The sequence below is a fragment of the Phyllobates terribilis genome, unplaced genomic scaffold (genome assembly GCF_046119375.1).
Source record: "Phyllobates terribilis strain yellow unplaced genomic scaffold, ASM4611937v1 Scaffold_13__5_contigs__length_258822181, whole genome shotgun sequence".
Classification (NCBI taxonomy): domain Eukaryota; kingdom Metazoa; phylum Chordata; class Amphibia; order Anura; family Dendrobatidae; genus Phyllobates; species Phyllobates terribilis.
The window spans coordinates 36478709-36491339 of record NW_027362773.1 but is presented as its reverse complement, the minus strand read 5'-3'; the positions used below and the strand labels follow the sequence as shown (position 1 = coordinate 36491339).

Sequence of the window (12631 nt, the reverse complement as noted above, 5' to 3'; positions counted from 1 at the left end):
ATTTCAAATACAATAATCATGCCAATAATTCTTTTGAGCATTCGAAATTTACAGACAAAAGATTTGATAACCATACAAAAAAGAAAAAAAAATGTTTATACATAATTCATAAAAAAACAGTAAAACAATATTGTCTATTAAAAAACTAGTCTGCTTCTTTTATTTTTACTGTATGTATCAGCTTTGTTTACATGTTTCACACACATTATTATAAATTACATCAGTCTGCCATAACATTATAACCCTTGGCTAATATTGTTTTGGTACCCATAATGGTGCAAAATTATCTCTGATCCGTTCAGTCCTTTATGCCATAAGACCTCAGGCAATCTGAGAGTGTCCTTAGGAATCTGATGTCAAAATGTTAGCAGATCGTTCATGCTGTATAGGCTGTGATATGAGTCCTCCATAGGTCAGATTTTTTTTTCTCAGCGTATCGCACAGATGTTAAATTGGATTAAAAGGGCTGTCCACTACTAGGGCAACCCCTTCTTGAACTAAATGTTTCGCCCCTATAAAATATAAAAACCTATACTCACCTCCCGTGCTGGCGCCATTCCCACTAAGTCAGCACTCGTTCTCCCCTGGGCTCCTATGCTTTTGTTGTGACATGTGATGCCGGCTCCCAATCAGCGCTGGCGTCACTGTCCCCGCCAACTTATGGATTGAACTTGAAAAGGAAGTGAGAAATAAGCTGTAGCCTGGATTTCCTCTTCATGTTCAATCCTTACATAGGTGGGGACAATGATGCCAGTGCTGATTGGGTGCTGGGCAATACGTGTCATTCCACCACACCAGAGCTCCAGGACCGGTAGTGCTGACACTGCTGGAACAGCACCAGCGCATGAGGTGAGTATAGGTTTTCTAATTTTATCAGGGCCAAACATTCAAGAAGGGGTTGTCCTAGCAGTGAACAACCCCTTTAACATTTGGAAATTTGGAGGCTATGCCAAAAACTTTTTGACATGTTCTCCAAACCATCAGTGAAAAATTTAGCAAAGAGGTATATTATCGTTTTGAAACAGTCCATTGCTATTCTGGTATTCTGTTGCCACAAAGTGTACTTTAATCAGCAAAATGTTTATTTAAGTGATGAATGTCTCAGTGTTAATCACCTTTCTTGGCACAACTGCTAAGACTGTTCTTCCTACCCTTATGGCCTTCCTTTGCAGTAGTCCACTCCAGGTTTCTCTGGTAACCCAGTAAGCTCCTGTGACATGAGTACCCTAGACCTTTCAAGGTTGGATTTGCACAGGTCAACTTGGAATTTAGTAGCATTGTCCACATTTTCCTCAAGTCGGTAAGGTGATTTCATATACTTCCCCTGGCTGAGCTCTAGCCAGGTGTCTATTATCTTCTCTCCTATTCCATACTACAGCCAACATTTTTTTCAAGTTCAGTCCAACTTGCTAGGTGTTGTCCATACCCACCTGTCAACATGTAAGTTACCAAGTCCTTGCAACTGTTTTTGGTCCTTTTCATAACTAGCCCCTGCAATTAGAGTAATGCTTCTCCTCAATCATGTCTGTAGTTTGCATTTACTTTTCTGTTATTCTGCTGCTATTAATCATTGCTCTGATAGAAGATGCTAGACTTCATTTACTTCTCGGTTACATCAATGCTATTAAACATTTCCCTTCTGGAAGATACTAAACTGCATTTACTTTTTAGTTACTTCTGTGTTTAAACATTAGGCTAGTGGAAGATATCGGACTGCATTACTATGATTAACTACTTCCCTGCTGAAATATCTCAGTTTTCAATACTGTCACTGTTCCCATGCAGATTCACACATCTGTGCCTAAAAGTTGCCCCTCCTTAAGCTTGTACAAGTGTGAAGACCTGAGATCTTCCTGGGCATAATACTACTCAGACAACACAGGGTAAGGGTTAAACAGAATGGCAACACTTTATTGAACCACCAAACCGAAAATAAACACATAGAACAGTCCCAGCAAATACACAAGATGGTGCAAGTTACAAAGTCTCACCCTTCTGCTGGCCCGCCAGGAAAAGACAGTCAGATATGTGGCCAGGTGACCTGATTGACCCAACTTGGATTTCCTCATAATGTCTCTGAGAGTTCAGTGATATTCAGTGGAACAGATCAGTATTTCTCTTGATGGAGCTATGTGTTCTCGTATCTGTCCTGGATAGTCTGTCTTGGCTGTTTCTTTGGCAAGCCTGTGTGGCGCCCCTGTGGGTTCAGTCGCCACAGAGGCACTGCATCTCACCCAGAGGTGTGGTATCCCACTCTCAGGTAAGGATGGAGAACAGCCCGGGGCCCACTCACTTGCATCCATTACACTCCACTTCAGAGGGAAGGGCGAGATAGCTCCTAAGGAGAGCACAGTCCCTGGTCCCTAGCTGGAGGGTGCAACCATGTAGTGGGTGTGGGTGGAGGAAGAACAGGGGAGCACTTCAGAAGCAGTATATAAAGAGGGAACCATCTAGAGAGAGAGAGTCCAGTCATAGAAGACAGCCTGAGGAGAAGGAATGGCAGCAGGAGCTCTGTAGGAGCTCTGCTCAGAGGAGCGGGCCTAGAGTGAAAGGCCCAGGAGGACTGGCAGGACGAGGAAGGGAGCAGAGGTAAGGCTCCAGAAGTGAGGGGATCCCAGGGGCACAGGAAGTGCAGGAAGCCACCCGTGCGCCCGAATCTGCAGGAACGTGGAGGGATCAGTCTGCAAAGGGGACCGACCCCTAACTAGTGGAGAACTACATAGCTCAGCTAGAAACCGGAGGCTTCTGTACTTCCATGGTGCAGCTGCTCACAACCGCAACTACATCGCTAAAAAGGTAGCCACATAGGATTCAGGGGATTACAGGTTGCCCGCCAAAATCTGAGGTTACCGGCTTGGGACACTGGTTGCGAGGCACGGGGCAGGAGGGTGAGAGCCAGCGCAGGAAGATGACCGAGGAAGGCACACAGAATGGGGTCCCGTTATGTACTCCTGAAACACCTGGGAGTTTGCTGAACCCCTGCCTTGGTAAGAACAGGAAGGCATGGGGGGTTTCCCTGGTCCTGATAGCCTGGAGTTCAACAACTGTGAGTAAACCTTGAAGACTGCACCCCACTGTGCCCTAGAATTATTATCTTCGCCATCCCCTGCACTACACTGCACAGCAACATGTAGCTCAGTAATCAGTACTGCACCGCCCTGGAGCTTAGCTCTACCTGTGGAGAGCTGAACTAACTGTGCTTCGTCACCATCAGCTCCAGAGGATCAGCACCACAGCGGCGGCTCCATATAGCTTCATACCACAGGTGGCGTCACGAACATTAAACTATACAAACTATAATCCCCTTTTATTAACCGCTCTGGGTCACGGACCGGGTCACTGCCACTGTGACATCCCCTGCACCGACCGGCCTGGTCCCGAGTACCCCATGGCACAGGGGGCATGTCACCTGCTTGCTACAGAAGCCTGTGTCCCTTAAATAGTTCACATATGTTCTTTCAAGCACACATCCACAGGTCAAGGATTAGGGAAGATATTATTCCACAGGTCTCGAGTATCCACAGCTCATTCCCCCAATGTTGGATGGCAAATACCCTACAATGGTATTTAATATATCTAGCAAATATCCATTGTTCAGAGTCCCTGTAAAACAGATGATATAAGAGCTGATATAATATGTAGATAACAGCCATTCATCAAATACAAATATCACCTCAAGTGTTCAGCATTCGGGTTTATACGAACAATAGTCTGTGTTGAGCAACCAAAGAAGAACACAGGTTAAAAAGTAAACATAAAAATAAAGGTATATTGTTCTTGGCCATCAGAAAGTATGTCTGGCACAATTAAGAAGAAAATCTGGGTTGTCACATACCTCCCCCTTCTTAATTAGCCAGACGTGATAGGTTTCCTATCACCCTTATTGGGCACAGTCCATCAGTATGTCTTTAAGCACAAACATGAATGTAAGAGGTCTCACCTTCATGAGAACAAAACTTTGTAACATCCTGTTTCCTCAAAGCCTATTCCATATCTTCCTTGCGAATAAACTCCACAATCCCCATGCCATCATTGTGCACATCAGCATAGCAGACACTTCCAGCTTCTCACATATGATCTTTTAGATCCTGTCAACTTGCCGATGGTGGAAGCTTGGAGATGAGAACTCTGTATTCAGTTCTCTGGGGAGGGGGTCCATTCCTCTGGGAGACTCCTCCATATCACCTCATGGTCTCTGGCTTGACCTGGCAAACTCCACACGTAATCGATGAGAACCAAGCTCATATCGATTGTGCCCCACACACTGCATCCTCCACATCCTGCGTATCCTGGAAGCTGATGAAGGTGAACGGTAGAGATGAGCGGTGTTCGACTTGAACTGTTCGCCAATCTCAAATTTGAGCTGTTTTGGGCGGTGTTCGAGCCATTCGGCGAACACGAACGATTTGAAAAAAATTCGGCTGTTCGAGGTTATGTTCGATAACTGTTCGTGCACCAAAATCAAAACTGGATTTTTTCTCAGTAATGATGAAAATTAATGTTAATACGCAGTTTGAGTGTACAGTGGGGTGGGGGGAGGGGCAGGGGATGGATCTCTGCAGGAATAATGAAGATCTCCATTTTTTTTCTCTTTCCTGCATTTACAGTGGGGAGGTGCAATCTGTCAGCCTATCAGCAGCGCACACACGGAGCGAAGTGCTTTTTTTCACACAAGCAAGGGAATGTGTCATTGGCAGTGTATGTCACATGTCCTTGCCCTATAAGACCCAGCCATTTTCCCCGTCGCCACCATTTTCTCACTGCTGCAGCTGCGTGTTAGACGGCACCGCTGTTGCTGTGTGCGCTATACTTTGTTAATTTCAAGCCAATTTTCGCACAAATCTACAGATAGCTTGGCAGTAGGGAATAGTTGTGATTGCAGTCCATTTAAGGACTAGGTTACAGCATTTCCTACGACTTTTATCAGGCAGGTCTGTGCTCTTAAATAGATAGGTTGGGAGTAAAGACTAATTGTAATTGCAGTCCTTTTCAGGACTAAGTTAGATCAGTTCCTATCAGTTTTTGCCAGGCAGGTCTGTGCTAGTGCTGTGCAAGTTTTCTTCACAGCATTTGGCAAAATCTAGCAAAGCTAATCCTTTTTGGCCTTTTGCAGAGTGTGGTAGTCAGTGGAGTAGCCTATCTGTGTTGCAAGCTACACCACCTGTGTATAGAATAAGAAATTTTTTTACTGCACCTAGTGAAGTAAAACCATTTGGGCATAGCATCATTCTATTAGTCCATCTATACTGACCTCCATAAGGTTGCAAATTGAATATAATTTTCTTCTGCATCTATCTCTGAAAAAATATTTGGGCTTCTAGCTGTGTGTGGGACTTGTTCTATTAGTCCATCTATACTAACCTCCATCAGGTTGCAAATTGAATATAATATTTTTCTGCATCTAGCTCTGAACATATATTTGGGCTTCTAGCTGTGTGTGGGACTTGTTCTATTAGTCCATCTACACTGACCTCCATCTGGTTGCAAATTGAATATAATTTTTTTCTGCATCTAGCTCTGAAAATATATTTGGCCTTCTAGCAGTGTGTGGGACTTGTTCTATTAGTCCTTCTATACTGACCTCCATCAGGTTGCAAATTGAATATAATACTTTTCTGCATCTAGCTCTGAAAAAATATTTGGCCTTCTAGCTGTGTGTGGGACTTGTTCTATTAGTCCATCTATACTGACCTCCATCAGGTTGCAAATTGAAAATAATTTTTTTCTGCATCTAGCTCTGAAAAAATATTTGGCTTTCTAGCAGTGTGTGGGACTTGTTCCATTAGTCTATCTATACTGATCTCCATCAGGTTGCAAATTAAATATAATATTTTTCTGCATCTAGCTCTGAAAAAATATTTGGCTTTCTAGCAGTGTGTGGGACTTGTTCTATTAGTCCATCTATACTGACCTCCATCAGGTTGCAAATTGAATATAATATTTTTCTGCATCTAGCTCTGAAAAAATATTTGGCCTTCTTGCAGTGTGTGGGACTTGTTCTATTAGTCCATCTATACTGACCTCCATCATATTGCAAATTGAATATAATTTTTTTCTGCATCTAGCTCTGAAACAATATTTGGGCTTCTAGCTGTGTGTGGGACTTGTTCTATTAGTCCATCTATACTGACCTCCATCAGGTTGCAAATTGAAGATAATATTTTTCTGCATCTAGCTCTGAAAAAATATTTGGCCTTCTAGCAGTGTGTGGGACTTGTTCTATTAGTCCTTCTATACTGACCTCCATCAGGTTGCAAATTGAATATAATATTTTCCTGCATCTAGCTCTGAAAAAATATTTGGCCTTCTAGCAGTCTGTGGGACTGGTTCTATTAGTCCATCTATACTGTCCTCCATCAGGTTGCAAATTGAATATAATATTTTTCTGCATCTAGCTCTGAAAAAATATTTGGCCTTCCAGCAGTGTGTGGGACTTGTTCTATTAGTCCATCTATACTGACCTCCATCAGGTTGCAAATTGAATATAATTTTTTAAGCATCTACCTCTGAAAAAATATTTGGGCTTCTAGCTGTGTGTGGGACTTGTTCTATTAGTCCATCTATACTTACCTCCATCAGGTTGCAAATTGAATATAATATTTTTCTGCATCTAGCTCTGAAAAAATATTTGGCCTTCTAGCATTGTGTGGGACTTATTCTATTAGTCCATCTATACTGACCTCCATCAGGTTGCAAATTAAAAATAATTTTTATCTGCATCTAGCTGTGAAAAAATATTTGGGCTTCTAGCAGTGTGTGGGACTTGGTCTATTAGTCCATCTATACTGACCTCCATCAGGTTGCAAATTAAAAATAATTTTTATCTGCATCTAGCTCTGAAAAAATATTTGGCCTTCTAGCAGTGTGTGGGACTTGTTCTATTAGTCCATCTATACTGACCTCCATCAGGTTGCAAATTAAAAATACTTTTTATCTGCATCTAGCTCTGAAAAAATATTTGGCCTTCTAGCAGTGTGTGGGACTTGTTCTATTAGTCCTTCTTTACTGACCTCCATCAGGTTGCAAATTAAAAATAATTTTTATCTGCATCTAGCTCTGAAAAAATATTTGGCCTTCTAGCAGTGTGTGGGACTTGTTCTATTAGTCCATCTATACTGACCTCCATCAGGTTGCAAATTCAAAATAATTTTTATCTGCATCTAGCTCTGAAAAAATATTTGGCCTTCTAGCAGTGTGTGGGACTCATTGTATTAGGCCATCTATACCAAGCTCCACCAGCTTTTAAATTAATAATAATTTTTAGCTGCATCTAGCCCTGAAAATAAATTTTCTTCCCAATAGTGGTAGCAATATAAATATGGGGCGCGCTCCTGGCTTACAAAAATATACGCTTCATAACAAAAAACACCAGCCTTGCGCACTGCATTAATAAGATGGTATCATCGTCTCTCCCAGAGCTAGGCCTACTACCCAGGCTAGTATTCCTGTGCCTAAAACACAATGTTGGGGTCCGCGCTAGCCACTATGCTGAGGGGTCTAAAGCTTCTGCTAACGCTTTATAACAATTCAATTGGCAGATTTTCACAGAGCTCTTCCACAACTCCCACCCATCTGGCAAAAGTTGCCCACCTTCCCTATGGGATCTAGTGGCGAATAGTTGATGCCATTAATCAGAGCGCCAGTTGCCCCGTCGACGTGGCAAGCATACGGTAAAGCATGGGAAGAGTGGACACGACTAGTAGCAGGCAGACGGGTTTACCAATGTGAACAAGCCAAATCACAAGTCACCATAGAAATTCTCCACCAGCTAATGATGAGGGGCATATCAGGGGCGTCAGCACAGTGGTGTCTGACCGGAGTAGCATTTCACTTCCAACTACTGAATTGGGGAGATGTGACAAAGATTCATCCTCAGACAATCCATAAAAGGGTGGAAAAGGGGTCAGCCAAGTCAGGAGTGTAGACGTCCCGTCCCGTGTCACTAAAACTGATTTCTCACATCATATCCCTAACACCATTAACATGACACTCACAATTTGAAGCAACACTACTGTCTACTGCATTTGTGATCGCCTTCTTCGCGGCGCTAAGCATAAGTGATTTAGTCTCTCAATCCAAAATTACCACCAGTGGAGGCTTATTACACCAGGACGTAGTCATAGCCAATAATGCAATACGACTACGCATACACAAATCGAAAATGGTTCCAGCGGGCAGGGGCACTTGGGTAATTCTACATCCCACAAACGGTACACTGAGTCGGGTAACAATAGTAAAAACATATCTAACCATCAGATCACAAAGTAATTTCTTCCTATCACACATTGATGGAATGCCATTATCAAGATACCAGTTCCAAGCTATATTTAATAAATGCATAACATCGGCAGGGAACCACCCCAAAGATTACGGGACACACTCATTCCGCATAGGCGCGGCCAACGAAGCAGCAAGAGCAGGACTGTCAGAAACGGAAGTTCAGAGGATAGGGAGATGGCGATCCACGTGTTTGGCAAGATACATAAGACCGGACTTGTTATCCTAACGTGGTTTGTTTCTTTTACAGGTGACGCTAAGCCAACAGTGTGGGTGATAGGCCACTCGTATATATATTGGGCAGAAAAAAGGGCGAAAGTCCGCCCAGGTGGGAGGAAATTAGAGTTTCATAACACATATTTCAACTGGAGAGGTATTAGAGGCCTGCTATGGCCACAGGTACTAATGGAGGTAATCAAGGTAGGGAGAGATGCAAGATGTCCGGTCATCTTAGTTATACAGGCCGGGGGAAACAACCTAGGTCATCACAAGAGCGCATAACTAATGGCAATAATGAAACTAGACACTGAGCGCTTCAGAGAATTTTTCACAAAACTAGCTATAGTATGGTCAGAGATTGTGCCGATAGCGGTATGGCAAGGTGGGCGAGACATCACGGCCATCGAACGGACAAGGCAGGTAATAAATATTCGGATGGCAAAATTTAGAAGAGACAGAGGCGGTGTAGTGGTACGACACCGACAACTGGAAGGAGATAAAGCGGGCCTCATACGGCCCGACGGTGTTCACTTAATGGATATTGGACTGGACATATTCCTGTCAGGACTCCAGGACGGAGTGGAACAAGCGTTAAGAGTGATGGGTTGGGGTCAGAGTCCTGCATACGAGTACGCAGGATCCTCCGTGGCCTGGAAATAGAAAGGACATGATGGAGAGTTACACTTGTTGGCCAACTTGCCGGAGTGGAGACCTAGGGCATGCTGCAACAAGCTGAATTATTTTAGAAATAAAATGCCTTTCTAATGGAATAAGTATAAAGAGTTAATAAAGCTGTGACCGATCATCACCCATCCAGTTGTAAGAGTTACATTATTGTATTGTCAAGGAAAGGGGGGCGGTAGGGGGGCTGAGCATCTGGGTTTGGTTGGGGGTCCCCACAGTCTGCCTAGGCTAGATGCATTTAAAAATTCTTATTAGATACACAGGCGGTGCAGCTTGCTTCGCAGCTGGGCTACTATGCCCAAAGTATTGCCTAGGCTAGATGCATTTAAAAATTCTACGCTGACTGGCAGACACTGAAGATTTGGAGCAGACCTCTGAGTAAACAGCTCTTCAGACTCAACCATCTGTGTTATCCCAAGCCATAGTGTATGTAGTTTCTTACAGTTAAAAGGGGGGGGGAGCGACCCAACCCACCTGGAATTGACGATGCCAACGTCACGTAAGACACAGCAAGGGGACTCCAAAAAGAGTCTCCATTTTTTCCCAAAATTGTGGCACAGACACCACTTAAACCTAGAACGCATACCTGGGGCCTCGCAGTCCCGCCCTGTTAATTGTTTTCTATTTTCTGCAAGATTACTTTAGTTAGAATTTTGAAACTCTAGGTATTCTTCATGTATATAGTTGTTTGTCATTTGAGTTTGAGTCATTCCATGTTATTTGCACACGGGCCTAAAAGGCCCCAGGTATATGAAAGTGTAGATTTTTATGGTCATGCGTTCTAGGGTTAAGTGGCATCAATTGCCCCACAGTTGCTTAAAACGGTTGGTGAGGTGATATCACCAAATCCTCAAGCTTTTAGTCTCCCAAAGATAACACAGGGGTAGAAAAGTCCTTGCGAATCCATGATTTGTTCATCTTTATGAACGTGAGTCTGTCTACATTCACAGTGGACAGCCGCGTGCGCTTATCTGTCAGCACACCATCAGCAGCGCTGAACACACGTTCAGAGAGAACACTGGCTGCAGGGCATGACAAGATCTCCAGGACGTGAGTGGCGAGCTCCGGCCATTTTTCCAGATTGAAATACCAAAATGAGCAAGGGTCCAGTGACACAGTCATGGCTACGATGTTCACTTGGAGATACTCCTGCACCATCGTCTCTAGGCATTGACTATGTGTCAGACTTCTTGTCTCCTGTGGCCTTGCAAAGGATGGTCTAAAAAAGTGGTGAAATGATTCCACAAAATTGCTGTTACCAGCAGATACTGTGTTACTGTTACGGTTTGAGTGATGAAGACTCGACAGTCTCACGGATGGCAAGTTAGAACTGTGAGATTCACTTCGTGCACCACTGGTGTTTTGTGGAAAAGCACATGTAAGATTCTGCAACAGCGTCTGCAGATACTCCTGCATGCGTCAATCCCTTTTTATGGCAGGAATTATTTTGGCAAATTTACTTTTGTACCGGGGATCTAAGAGTGTGGCAACCCAGTAGTCGGGATTACTTCAAATTCGGCAGTCATGTTGCAGGTAGTGCAGCAAGAAGGCACTCATGTGTCTTGCGCATCCAGGAGGACCAAGTCCTTCTTGTGTTGGTAGCGAGGTAAGAATCATGCTTCCTTCCTCTGCCCTCTCCCCCCAACCTCGCACAACAGAACTGTGATCAAGGTCTCCCTCATCTGATGAGTCTTCCATGCCCATCGCCAGTTCATCCTCCACTTCTTCCTCGGCTCCTGCACCTTCCTCAACAGTTTGGCTGCTACCATGCACCCTGCTTAATCCCTCTCCCCCACCCTCCCATGCCTGCCGCCTTGGTGCTGCCAACCGTCTGGACCTTGGAGATGTTATCCCTTCCGCATACGACTCCTCCTCTACTTCCTCCACCTCCTCTTGTCCCATCACCTGACTCTGAATTCTGTTTAATGTGTGCTCCAGCATGTAAATCACCGGAATAGTCATGCTGATAATGGCATCGTCGTCAGCACTAAACATCTTCGTCGCCATTTCAAAACTGTGCAGAAGGGTGTGTGGCGCCCCTGAGGGTTCAGTTGCCACAGAGTTACTGCATCTCACCCAGAGGTGTGGTATCTCACCCTCAGGTAAGGAAGGCGTATGGCTCGGGACCCTAACACCTGCATCCAACACATACCCGCAGTGGGGGTAGGGCGAGATTGCTCCTAAGGGAGAGCACAGTCCCATCCTTAGCTGGTGGGAGGGTCCTATGTAGTGGGTGCTTAGGGGAGCAGCTTAGGGGAGCACATGACAGGGAGAGTATAAATAGGAAGCCATCTTAGAAAGAGCAAGCCAGTCAGAGGAGGAAAAGTGACAGGAGCAGAGGCTTGGCATGAGCTCTGCTCCGGAGGCGGGCCTAGCCTGGGAGGCCCAGGACTGAAGGAGAGAAGAGAGGAGTGGGAGCAGGAAGGCTCCAGGAATAGAAGGGACCCTAGGGCTACGGGCCGTGCAGAAGGCCACCCGTACTCCCGCTGCTACCAGGAGGTAGAGGGGTCAGGCCAGATAAGGGGAACCGGTCCCTCAACTAGAGGAGAAACAGCAAGGCTTAACTAGAAACCAGAGGCTGCAGCATTTCATGTACTGCAGGCAAAAGTCCACACCAGTCTCACTAAGAAGGTAGCCACATAGGACCCAGGGGACGGAACACAAGTTGCCCGCCAAGGCCCGAGGATACCGGATAGAAGTGTCACTGGGTGTGAGGTGCAGGGAGAAGGCCAGAGAAAGGACACACAGAAGGGGGTCCTGCTAAGTACTCCGGAGCTATCTGGGGGTGGACTGAGCCCCTCACTGAGTACGCACAGCACGACGGGTGAGATTGCTCTGTTACCTGTAATCTGGACTGCAACAACTGTGAGTAAAGGTCTTGGGACTGCATCACACGGACTCTCTGTTCATTACTGACTCCCTGCACTACAGCCACCATCATCCACCCACACTGCCTTGAAGCTACACTCTTCCTGTGGTGAGTAATTATACCATTGCTGCAAAACCACCAGCTTCAGAGGACTGTTCCGCAGCGGCGGACCCTTTGGCCGCACTCCACAGGTGGCGTAGTCGGACATTATAAAATCCATATATACAAATTACCGTTGGATTGACTGCCCTGGGTCACGGACCGGGTCACCGCCACAGTGACTACAACCCCCAGCGTCTACTGGCCTGGCTCAGGGTACCCCACGGCCCAGGGGGCGCGTCAACTTCATAGGTCCCTGATCTGAGACCACTCTTGCAGCGTGATTTGCCCCACCTCTGGATCTCGCTGGCCCAGGCTATACGTCAGAACGTATTGCACCAGGGCTTGTCGGTGCTGCCACAGTCGCTGCAACATGTGCAGAGTTGAATTCCACCGTGTCGGCACATCGCATTTCAGCCGGTGAACTGGCAGGCCCAACGACTTCTGTAGAGATGTAAGTCGCTGAGCTGCGGGATGCGAACA

General features: G+C 45.3%; 1 protein-coding gene across 4 annotated transcripts in view; it reads right to left on the bottom strand.

The window, feature by feature from the left end:
- Nucleotides 1–12631, bottom strand: part of LUZP2 (leucine zipper protein 2) — a 1401083-nt gene that overhangs the window by 513633 nt on the left and 874819 nt on the right. The window lies entirely within an intron of this gene.